Raw genomic sequence first — 11,872 nt, 5'->3', positions numbered from 1 at the left:
TATTTACCCAGGATTTGTTTTAAAAAGCTTAAATTACTAAATATATAACTACATCATCATTTCTAAAAGCTCTGTTGTATAAATGCACCATTAATCAGGGTTTTCCTACACTACTGATAGTACATAAAATGATTTTAGATATTGCACACACATAAGTATCTTCATTTTAATTATGTATTTATTTAAAATGTATGTAACAAGCATAAATCCATGCTTTTCCTGCTATAAATAGTTTTGGCCAGGGCTAAAGTTAAATGTCAACTTAAAGAAAGGGGTGCTTGGGTGGCTCTGTTGGTTAAGCATCTGACTTCAGCTCAGGTCATGTTCTCCGAGTCCTGGGATGAAGCCCGGCATAGGGCTCCATACTCAGCAGGGAGTCTGCTTGTCCCTCTTCCTCTGCCCTTCCCCCGGTCATGTGCTTTCTCTAAGTAAATAAAATCTTTTAAAAAATAAAGAAAAATATTAAATAGGTCACATGATACTCCAATAGAGCAAAAGAGAGACAGTACAGAAGTGACTGAAATTTGAGAACATGGATCAGTTAAGATCCCTGATTGCTGAGTTGTTTCCAATTCTTCAGTAATATAAATGTGATAAACATACTAGTATATGCAACCTCACACACTTTCCAAGTTTCGTTTTTTACAAGTTAGCATCCATAACTATGCATAGTTACACTTTCTCTTTGTTGCAAATCTCTTAGCAAGTTTCAAATATACAATAAAATATCATACTATAGACAACATCGTGTATATTACATCCCCAGGACTTACTTTATAACCAGAATTTTGTACCTTTTCACCTCTTTCCCCATTTTGCCCACCACCTCACATCCCACCACTGGCAACCACCAACCTATTCTCTGTATCTGAGTATTTTTTTTTTTAGATTCCAAATAAACATAAGTGAAATTATATAGTATTTGCTTTTCTCTGACTTATTTCACTTAGCACAATGCCCTCATAGTACATTCATGTTGTTTAAAGATGTAAGGACTTCTTTGTGGCTGAATAATATTCCTTTGTACATATATTCCACATTTTCTTTATCCATTCATCCATCAATGGACATCCATCAAATTGATAGTGTAAATAGTGCTGCAATGAACAATAGGGTAAAGGTATCTTTTTGAGTTAGTGTTTCTGTTTCCTTTGGATAAATACACAGAAGTAGAATTGTTGGGTCATGTGGTAGTTTTTTTTTTAATTTTTTAAGGAAACTCCATTCTGTTTTCCATAATGGCTGCACCACTTTACATTTCCACCAAAAATGCACAAAGTTTTCCTTTTCTCCACTTCCTCTCTTAAACTTGTTTTCTTCTTGTCTTTTTGATAATAGCTATTCTAACAAGTGTGAGTTGATATCTCATTGGTTTTGATTTTTTTATTATGTTAAGTTAGCCACCATACAGTATATCATTAGTTTTTGATTTAGTGTTCAATGATTCATTAGTTGCGTATAACACCCAGTATTTGTTCTTCCAATCTATGAGCATAGAATGTCTTTCCATTTCTTTGTGTCATCTTCAATTTCTTTCATCAGTGTTTTGTAGTTTTCAGAGTATAGGTTTTGTCTGTTTCTGTTTTAACACACCTCATTTAATATATATTACTGACTCAGCATTTAATCCATGGCCAACAGCATTAATTAATACTTGAAAGAAGGTTTTCTAGTATACATGTATTATATATAAGGCACACCACAGCCTTGCACTTAGAAACACTACACAGTACTTCAACAATATACTTGAGGATTAGTGAAATCACGAACTATAAGCACAAAAATGCAAAAAAAAATATGGCACTAGATAGAAAGTAGAAAAGTTATTTGTGTAGGGTATGAGAACTGAAATTACAAGGTAAAACATCAAATTGTTTAACCTAAGGCTGGGGACATGTACCTCTCTGGACACTCAAATTTTTCAGTGCCTGAGCATATGTGTGAATGACCCTGAAAGCCTAGTGTGCAATGATTTTCAGGTTACAAATAGATTTTAGTGAGGTGAATTTGCAACTATAGAAGCTGTGAATGATGACTGATTGTACTTCATAAGGAACAATAATTTGGTCTGATATGATGAAAGGTTTAGAAAGCATAGAGATTGGCAAATGCATGGGTAAATACAAAGATATACTAACAAAATGATTGTAATATCTAATTTTTGAAATAAAAAAAGCAGAACAAATATAACTAGACAATAAAAACATGACAGAGGATGAAGTAACTTAAATAATATTTAAAAATTTTTGCATTATTAAGGAGAAAGAAAGAATATCTGATTATTTAGGCATTAAATTAACTATGCATGTTAAATGTGCTAATGCTAAGAAAATGTTATGTGACTTCCAAAATAGTAAAGGGAAAAAAATAAAGAAAGAGTATATGATTATTTAGGCATTAAATTAACTATGCATGCTAAAATGTAAAGGATACTGCTAACAAAATGGCATACGACTTCCAAAATAGTAAAGGGTAAATGGGGTGAACCACTTAATAAATCAAAAAGTAAGTAGCAAAAGAGAAGTGAACAGTATGAATGAATCAGAAATAAAAAATGCAATAACTTACATTGAAAACAGTCTTGATACAATGAGCAGCAGACTGGAAAAAGCAGACAGAGTAGGAAATCAGTGAGACAGAAGACAAAATATGATAAATAATGAAGCTGAATAAAAAAGAATTATGAAATGAATCACTAAATTCTACCCCTAAAACCAATATTATGCTATATTTTAACTAACTAGAATTTAAATAAAATTTTGAAAGAAAAGATTTTAAAAAAAATCAAGTGACATCAGTATGCTACCTACAGAACACTCATTTTAGACCTAAGATACCTGCAGATTGAAAGTGCGGAGATGAAAAATCATTTATCATGCAAAATGTTGTCAAAAGAAAGCCAGAGTAGCAATACTTATATCGGACAAACTAGGCTTTAAAACAAAGACTGTGACAAGAGACAAAGAAGGGCAATATATCACTCACAGAGGGGACTATCCAACAAGGTCTAACAACTGTAAATATTTATGCATCCAACATGGAGTATCCAAATATATAAAATAATTAACAAACATAAAGAAACTAATTGATAAAAATACAGTAATAGTAGGGGACTTTAACACCCCAATGAAACCAATTGATAGAGAATCTAAACAGAAAATAAATGAGGAAACAATGTTTTGAATGACACACTGGACCAGATGAACTTAACAGCTATATTCAGATCATTACATAATAAAACAGGAGAATACATATTCTTTTCAAGTACACATAGGACATTCTCCAAAATAGATCACATACTAAGTGAAAAATCAGGTCTCAACAAATAGAAAAATACTGAAATTATAACAGGCACCTTTTCTGACTTCAATGCTATGAAACCAGAAGTCACCGAAGACAAAATTTGGAAAGACCAAGAATATGCGAAGGTGAAAAAACATGATACCAAATAATGAATGGGTCAAACAAGAAAACAAAGAAGAAATAAAGAAAATACATGGCAACAAGTGAAAATAAAGGAAAGAAAAAAAACAAACAAACACTAGAACAAAACCTTTGGGATTCAGCAAAAGCAGTCTTATGAGAGTAGTATATAGCAATACAGGCCTACCTCAAGAAGAAAGAAAAATCTCAAATAAACAACATATCCTTACACCTAAAGGTTCTAGATAAAGAACAACAAATGAAGTCTAAAGCCAACAAAAGGAAGGGAATAATAAAGATTAGGCCAGAAATAAATTATATAGAAACTAAAAAGACAATACAGCAGATCAATGAAAGCAGGGGCTGGTTCTCTGAAAAAATTAACAAAATTGATAAATTTCTAGCTAGACTTATCAAATGAAAAGAGAACCAAATAAAATCATAAATGAGAGAGGAGAAATAACAAGCAAAACCACAGAAATACAAACAATTATAAGACAATATTATGAATAATTATATGCTGACAAACTGGATAAACTGTCAGAAATGGATAAATCCCTAGAGACATATAAACTACCAAAACTGAAAAAGGAAGAAATAGAAAACTTGAACAGATCAATAACCAGCAAAGACATTGAATAGTAATCAAAGCACTCCCAAAAAAACAAGAAGTCCAGGACCAGATGGCTTCATAGGCGAATTCTACCAAACATTTAAAGTAGAATTAGTACTATTCTTCTCAAAGTATCAAAAAAAAAACAAAAACAAAAACAGAAAATGAGGGAAAACCTCCAAATTCATTCCAGGACATCAGCATTATCCTGATACGAAAACCAGATCCACTGAAAAAGAGACATAGGCCAATACCCCTGATGAACATGGGTGCAAAAATTCTCAATAAAAATCTACCAAACTGAATCCAACAATACATTAAAAAAATCATCCACCACAATCAAATGGGATTTATTCCTGAGATGCAAGTGTAATTCAATATTTGCAAATCAATCAATGTGGTACACCACATTAATAAAAAAATATATAAGAACCATAATGTGGGGAAAAGAGAACCTTCTTGCACGGGGTGGGAATATAAACTGGTGCAGCCACTCTGGAAAAAAGTATGGAGGTTCTTCAGAAAGTTAAAAATATAACTACCTCACCACCCAGCAATTGCACTACTAGAGAGTTACCCAAAGGATATAAAAATACAGATTCAAAGGGGTACATGCACCCTGATGTTTATAGCAGCATTATCAACAATTGCTAAACTATGGAGAGAGCCCAAATGTCCATCGACTGACAAACGGATAAAGAATATGTAGTATATATACACAATGGATTATTACTCAGCCAACAAAAAGAATGAAATCTTGTCATTTTCAATGATGTAGATGGAGCTACAGTATATTATGCTAAGTGAATTAAGTTAGAGAAAGACACATACCATATGATCTCACTCATCTGTGGAATTTAAGAAAGGAAATGAAAATATAGGAGGGCGGGGGAGAGAGGGAAATAAAACATAAGAGACCTTTAATGATAGAGCACAAACTGAGGGTTGATGGAGGAAGGTGGGGGGGATGGGATAGATGGGTAAAGGGTATTAAAGAGGGCACTTTCTGTGATGAGCACTGGGTGTTGTACATAAATGACGAATCACTGAATTCTACTCCAGAATCCAATACTGCACTGTATGTTAACTAAGTAAAATTTGAATAAGAAAAAAATTGGGAGAGAACCATATGATCTTCTCAATACATGCAGAAAAGCATTTGGCAAACGACATGATACATTCATGATAAAAACCCTCAACCATGTAGGTTTAGAGGGAACATAACTCAAAATAATAAAGTCCATCTATGAAAAACCCACAACTAATATTATCCTCAAAGGGGAAAAACTGAGAGCTTTTCCTCTATGGTGAGGAACAAGACAGGGATGTCCAGTCTTACCATTACTTAAAATAGTACATATTGGAAGTCGAGCCACAGCAAACAGAAACCACAAAGAAGTAAAAGGCATCGAAATCAACAAGAAGGAATAAAACTTTCATTATTTTCAGATCATAGGATAATATATATAGAAGACAGCAAAGATTCCACCAATAAATTGCTAGAACTGATAAACAAATTCAGTAAAGTTGGAGGATACAAAATCAACATATAGAAATCTGTTGCATTTCTATACACCAATAATGAAGCAGGAGAAGGGGAAATTAAGGAATCAATCCCATTTACAAATGCACCTAAGACAATAAAATACTTAGGAATAAACTAAACAGAGAGGTAAAAAACCTGTATTCAGAAAATTATAAGACACTGATGAAAGAAATTAAAGATGACACAAAGAAATGGAAAGACATTCCATGCTCATAGATTGGAAGAACAAATACTATTAAAATGTCTATACTACCCAAAGCAAACTAAACATGTAATGCAATCCTATCAAAATACCACCAGTATTTTTCACAGAGCTGGAACAATCAATCATAAAATGTGTACAGAAGCACAAAAGACCCCGAATAGCCAAGACAACCATGGGGGAAAAAAAAAAGCAAAGCTGAAGGCATCACAATTCCAGACTTCAAGTTATACTACAAAGGTGTAGTGATATAAACAATATGGCAGTGGTATACTGACACACAGATCAAGAGATCAGAACAGAAACCCCAGAAATGAACCCACAACTATATGGTCAATTACTCTTCAACCAAGCAGGAAAGAGTATCCAATGGGAAAAAAACAGTCTCTTTAACAAATGGTGTTAGGAAAACAGGACAGCAACATGCAAAAGAATGAAACTGGACCACTTTCTTACACCATACACAAAAATTAATTCAAAATGTATGAAGGAGCTAAATGTGAGACCTGTAATCGTAAAAATCCTAGAGAAGAACACAGACAGTAACCTCTTTGACCTCGGCTGACCTTCTTTCTGGATGTGTCTCCTGAGGCAAGGGAAACAAAAGCAAAAATAGACTATGGGGACTTTATCAAAATAAAAAGCTTCTGCACAGCGAAAGAAACAATCAACAAAACTAAAAGGGAACCTACGGAAGAGAAGACATTTGCAAATGACACGTCTGATAAAGGTTTAGTATCTAAAACATATAAAGAACTTATAAAACACAACACCCCAAAAATGAATAATCCAATTAGAAAATGGGCAGAAGACATGAATAGACATTTTTCCAAAGAAGGCATACAGATGGGTGATGGGTAATAAGGAGGGCACGTGTTGGGATGAGCACTGGGTGTTATACACAACTAATGAATCATTAAACACTACAACAAAAACTTATGACATACTATATGCTGGCTAACTGAACATAATAATAATAAAAAAGAACACTAAGAAAAAAAAAGAAGACATACAGATGGCCAACAGACACATGAAAAGATGCTCAACATCACTCATCATCAGGGAAATACAAATCAAAACTACAATGAAATATCACTTCACACCTGTCAGAATGTCTAAAGTCAAAAACACAAGAAACCATAGGTGTTGGCAAGGATGTGGAGAAAGGGGAACCCTCTTATACTGTTGGTGGGAATGCAAACTGGTGCAGCCACTGTGGAAAAGTATGGAGATGCATCAAAAAGTTAAAAATAGAACTACCTTTCAGTCCAGCAATTGCACTACTGGGTATTTACCCAAATACAAAAATACTATTTCAAGGGGATACATGCACATGAATGTTTATTGCAGCATTATCTACAGCAGCCAAATTATAGAAACGGCCCAAATGTACATGGATTGATGAAAGGATAAAGAAGATGTGGGGTGTGTGTGTGTGTACAGATATATATACACAATGTGTATATATATATATATATAAATACAATACAAAGTATGTATATATATATAAATATAATACAAAGTACGTGTCTATATACATATATAGGTGTATATGTATATACATACATACACATGTACACACACACACAGTGTAATATTACTCCTCCATAAAAAGGATTACAATCTTGCCATTTGCATTGACATGGATGGAACAATGGATTATTATACTAAGTGAAATAAGTCAGAGAAAGACAAATACCATATGATTTCACTCATATGTGGAAACCTCAGAACCAAAACAAATGAGCAAAAGGGGGAAAAAGAGAGAGGCGAAGAAAAAACAGAGTCTTAACAATATAGAAGAAACTGTTACCAGAGGGGAGATGGGTGGGGGAGGAGGTCAAATAAGTGATGGGGATTAAGGAGTGCTCTTGTTGAGATGAGCACCAGGTATTTTACAGAAGTGTTGAATCACTATTTTATACAACTGAAACTAGTAGCACACTGTATGTTAAGTAACTGAATTTAAATAAAAACTTAAATAAAACAGTATGAAAGGCAGAGTCCCAGTCTGGAACCAAACTAACCACAAACAGGAGGGACACCACAAGCACAGAGAAGGGAAGTAAACAATTCCACACCAGGTACCACAGAGAAGTGGAAACTGTATAGGAATATGAATCCCCATACAATTTGGCTTTGAAAACTAAGGTTTATCTTGTGGAGTTTTTACAATCAGTGTGGCTGAACACTAAGAACTTCGAAAATCAGTAGGCTTAGCTTTGGGACATCCAGAGGACATAAGAAACTGAGTTCCCACCCTTAAAGAGCCAACATAACAACCCCACCCAGATACAGCATAAAAGCAGCAGCTTGAAAAGTGCCTGGGGTATACAGGAAGATTTATTTACTAATCTTAGAAGTGTCCTGGAGGAGGAGGGATCTTTAGGAGACTTCTCCAAGAACAAAAGAGGTGGCAGGAACCATTTCTCACCAACCCCTGCCCCTGCCTAGATACCTTGAAGTGTGGGAACCAGCACTAAAACTCAATATAGCAAGCTAATGTCAAGTACCCTTCCCCCTGCCAATGTTCTCCTGCCTACAGCCTTGTCCAACCCGCACCTCGAGGAAAGAGTTCCTCTGAAGAAACACTTGATGCTTTTCATTGTGCAAGTGGCCCTTGCATTGACCAGCACCACTACAAAATGACTCTTGCCACAGGAAATGGGGAAGATAACCATATACACCACTTCCACTATAGCCCCAGCAGAGGGTTGGTAGCAGATATGTGATCTGACTGCTGGCCCCCCTCCTCTCTCTCTCTCTCTCTCTCTCTCACACACACACACACACACACACACACACACACACACACACACACACACACAATCACAGGGGAGCAACACAAGGAGACAGCCCCATAGTTCAGGTTAAATTCAACCCCAACAAACAGACTAGGTACAGACATCTGGTCTAAATGCAGGTCCTGTCCACCAATGAACGCCTCCCAGGACAACATAGGAAGAGGGCCCAGCAGATTGGTGCAAACCCAATCCCAGAAAAAGAAGGTGAGGGCAGACACCTGGTCTGACCCATCTACAAGCCCATGGAGGCCCCAGACTGGCCCCTTAACAGTACAAGGACTTAACCACAACAGGCAAAGGGGGCCATTGCAGCTGAGTGCACTGAAGGCAAATGTGTCTTAACTCCAACAGTAGGGCACAAGCAATGCACATAGGAGATGCCCTGAAGCACCTGGACCTGGTAAACAGGGTACATTGCACTACAAGGCCATATAAGACCTCTTCTTTATAGGCCACTACTCTGAAGATCAGATGATGTAGCTGATTTCTCTAATACATATAAATAGGTAATTAGACAAAATGAGGAGACACGATGCCTGAAATGAAAGACCAGTACAAAATCACAGCAAAAGAGATAATGAAATGGAGATAGGCCATGTGCTGCATAGAAAATTCAAAATAATAGTTATAAAAATACATACCGGACTTGAGAAAAGACTGGCAGTTCTCAGTGAAACCTTCAACAAAGAGAAAATGTAAAGGAAAAAAAAAACAATCAGAGATGAAAAACTCAATAACTAAACGTAAAAATACACTAGAGGGAAGAAATAATAGAACAGAGGAAGCAAAAGATCAGATATTCCAATAGACTGGGAAGATAATGGAGTAGGAGGACTCTAGGTTCACCTCCTCCCATGGTGATAACTAGATAACAGTCACATCACTGTTAATAATCGAGAAAACAAACCAAATAATGGTAGAACCCTCTCCACAACTAAAGTTAGAAAAGTGGCCACATCTAAGAACATGGGAAGGGCTAAGATGTGGTTTGGGAGCAAAACAAACTTTAGCCGTCTGTGGTCAGGAAGGAGCAGGTGGTTCAGTGAAGAGTGAGAGACAGACTATCACACCAGGGAGTCCCCATGAATATGAATCCCCATAACATTTGGTTTTGAATGTGAGAAGGGCAGAATTTTGTGAATTCTTAAATGAGCAGGAATTAAAGCCTGGAATTTTAAAAATAGTGGGCAAAACTCTGGGAGAACCTGGAGGGTGATATGAAACTGAGTCCCCACCCTTAAAGTGATAGAATGACAAAGAGCAGGTGCAGATAGAACCTAGAAGTAGTAGTTTGCAAAACACCTGGGGCATACAGGAGAAAGAGCTACTTACTCAACTCAAAGGAATTCCAGAGGGGCAGGGACAGCATGAAGACATTTCCAGGAACAAAGGAGCTGGCAGGCTCCACCTGCCTCTCCTGCCCCTCAGCATAAACACAATGCCACCTGTGGAAACCAGCTCCATGCAGACACAAGCCACCTAACTTGCTTACACTAAGGCCCACGCCACCGTGATTCAGAGGATTGGCACTTCCCATTCAGACTCAGGGCTGCAGTTAAAACCCTGAAATACCATATCTCTAATACACATATTATGGGACCTTGGTTCTAGGGGTGGCAGCAATAGGACACATTTCATAAGCAGGCTAGTGTACACCTTGATAAATTGTGCCCCACCATATTTGGGGACCAAACACTGCCCATAAGAAGCAAAGACAGCCTCTGCAGATGACTGGACTGAAGGAAATAGCAGCCAGGACACAATAGCAGGGCATAGGCAACACACATAGACAATACCCCTAAAGCACCCGGTCCTGGGGAACAGGGGACTCTGCACTACATGACAGTACAGGACCTCTTTTTAATAAGGCCATTACCTTCAAGAGGAGGCATAGCTGACTTTCCTAACACAAAGAAAAAGACACAAACAAAAGAAAGAGAGAGGAATAAGTCCCAAATGAAAGAATAGGACAAAACCACAGCAAGAGACCTAGGTGAAAGAGATACAAGCAATAAGCATGAGACATAATTTAAAGTAATGAACATTAAGGGTAATCACTGGCCTTGATAAAATAGGGGAGGATATCAGTGAGACCCTAAACAATGGAATAAAAAAGAACAAGAGATAAATAAAAAAGACAAATGAATTTGAAAATGCACTTGCTGGAATAAACAGCATGCTAGAGGAATCAGAGGAATGAAGTAATGATCTGGAAAACAGTAAGGAAAGCAATCAAGATGAGCAAGTGAAAGAAAAGAATTATACAAAACAAGAATAGACTTAGGAAATGCAGTGAGCCCATCAAGCATAATTACATTTGCATTATAGGGATCACAGAATGAGGAGAGAAAAAAGGACACAACATTTTTTGAAGAAATAATAGCTGAAAACTTTCCTAATCTGGGGAAGGACAAACATATCCAGATCCAGGAGGCACAGAGACCTGCCAACAAAATCAACCCAAGGAGGTCCACATTAAGACATATCATAATTAAAATGGCAAGAAGTAGTGATGAGGAAAAAACTTTAAAAGCAGCAAGAAAAAGAAATAATAAAAGCAGCAAAAGAAGAGAGTTACATACAAGGGAAAATCCCCTAAGACTATCAGATTTTTCAGCAGAAACTTTGCAGGCCAGAAAGGAGTGGCATGATATAGTCAAAGAGCTGAATGGGAAAAATCTGCAGCCAAGAGTATTCTATCTAGCTAGGTTATCATTCAGAACAGGAGAGACAAAGTTTCTTGAACAAGCAAAAACTGAAGGAATTCATGACCACTAAACTAGCCCAATCAGAAATACTAAAGGGAACTCTTGGAATAGGAAGAACATGAGCGAGTGTACAAAAAGTAGGAATCATGAAAGCAGTAAAATATACATATATCTCTAAAAATCAGTCAAGAGATTAACCAAATAAAAGGATGTAAATTATGACACCATACACCTAAAACATAGGGAGGAGAGGAATAAAGAATAGGTTCAAACTTAAATGATAGTCAACTTAATATATACTGCTATATGCAGAAGATGTTATACACAAACCAAATGGTAACCACAAATCAAAAACCAGTAATAGATATGCAAAGATCAAAGGAAAAGAATCTAAGTATATCAACTAAAGAAAGCCAATAAACCATGAAAGAGAGCAAGGGAAGACAGGATCAGAGAAAACTACAAAAACAACCACAAAACAAGATAATGGCAATAAATATATACCTATCAATAATTATTTTTAGTGTAACAGATTAAACACTCCAATCAAAAGACATAGGGTGATAGATTAAAAAA

General features: G+C 36.2%; 1 long non-coding RNA gene across 1 annotated transcript in view; it reads right to left on the bottom strand.

Annotated features, from left to right (window-relative positions):
- Positions 1-388: 388 nt before the first annotated feature.
- Positions 389-11,872, bottom strand: part of LOC118356483 — a 32,872-nt gene continuing 21,388 nt past the window's right edge. The window contains exons 2-3 of the long non-coding RNA XR_004819792.1: positions 2,569-2,601; positions 389-439 (exon numbers count right to left, since the gene is read on the bottom strand). This is a non-coding gene — a long non-coding RNA (uncharacterized LOC118356483). The remainder of the gene's footprint in view (positions 440-2,568; positions 2,602-11,872) is intronic.

This window comes from Zalophus californianus, chromosome X, assembly GCF_009762305.2.
Source record: "Zalophus californianus isolate mZalCal1 chromosome X, mZalCal1.pri.v2, whole genome shotgun sequence".
Lineage (NCBI taxonomy): Eukaryota > Metazoa > Chordata > Mammalia > Carnivora > Otariidae > Zalophus > Zalophus californianus.
Note: the sequence above shows the minus strand (reverse complement) of the source record. Positions and strands in the feature narration are given on the sequence as shown.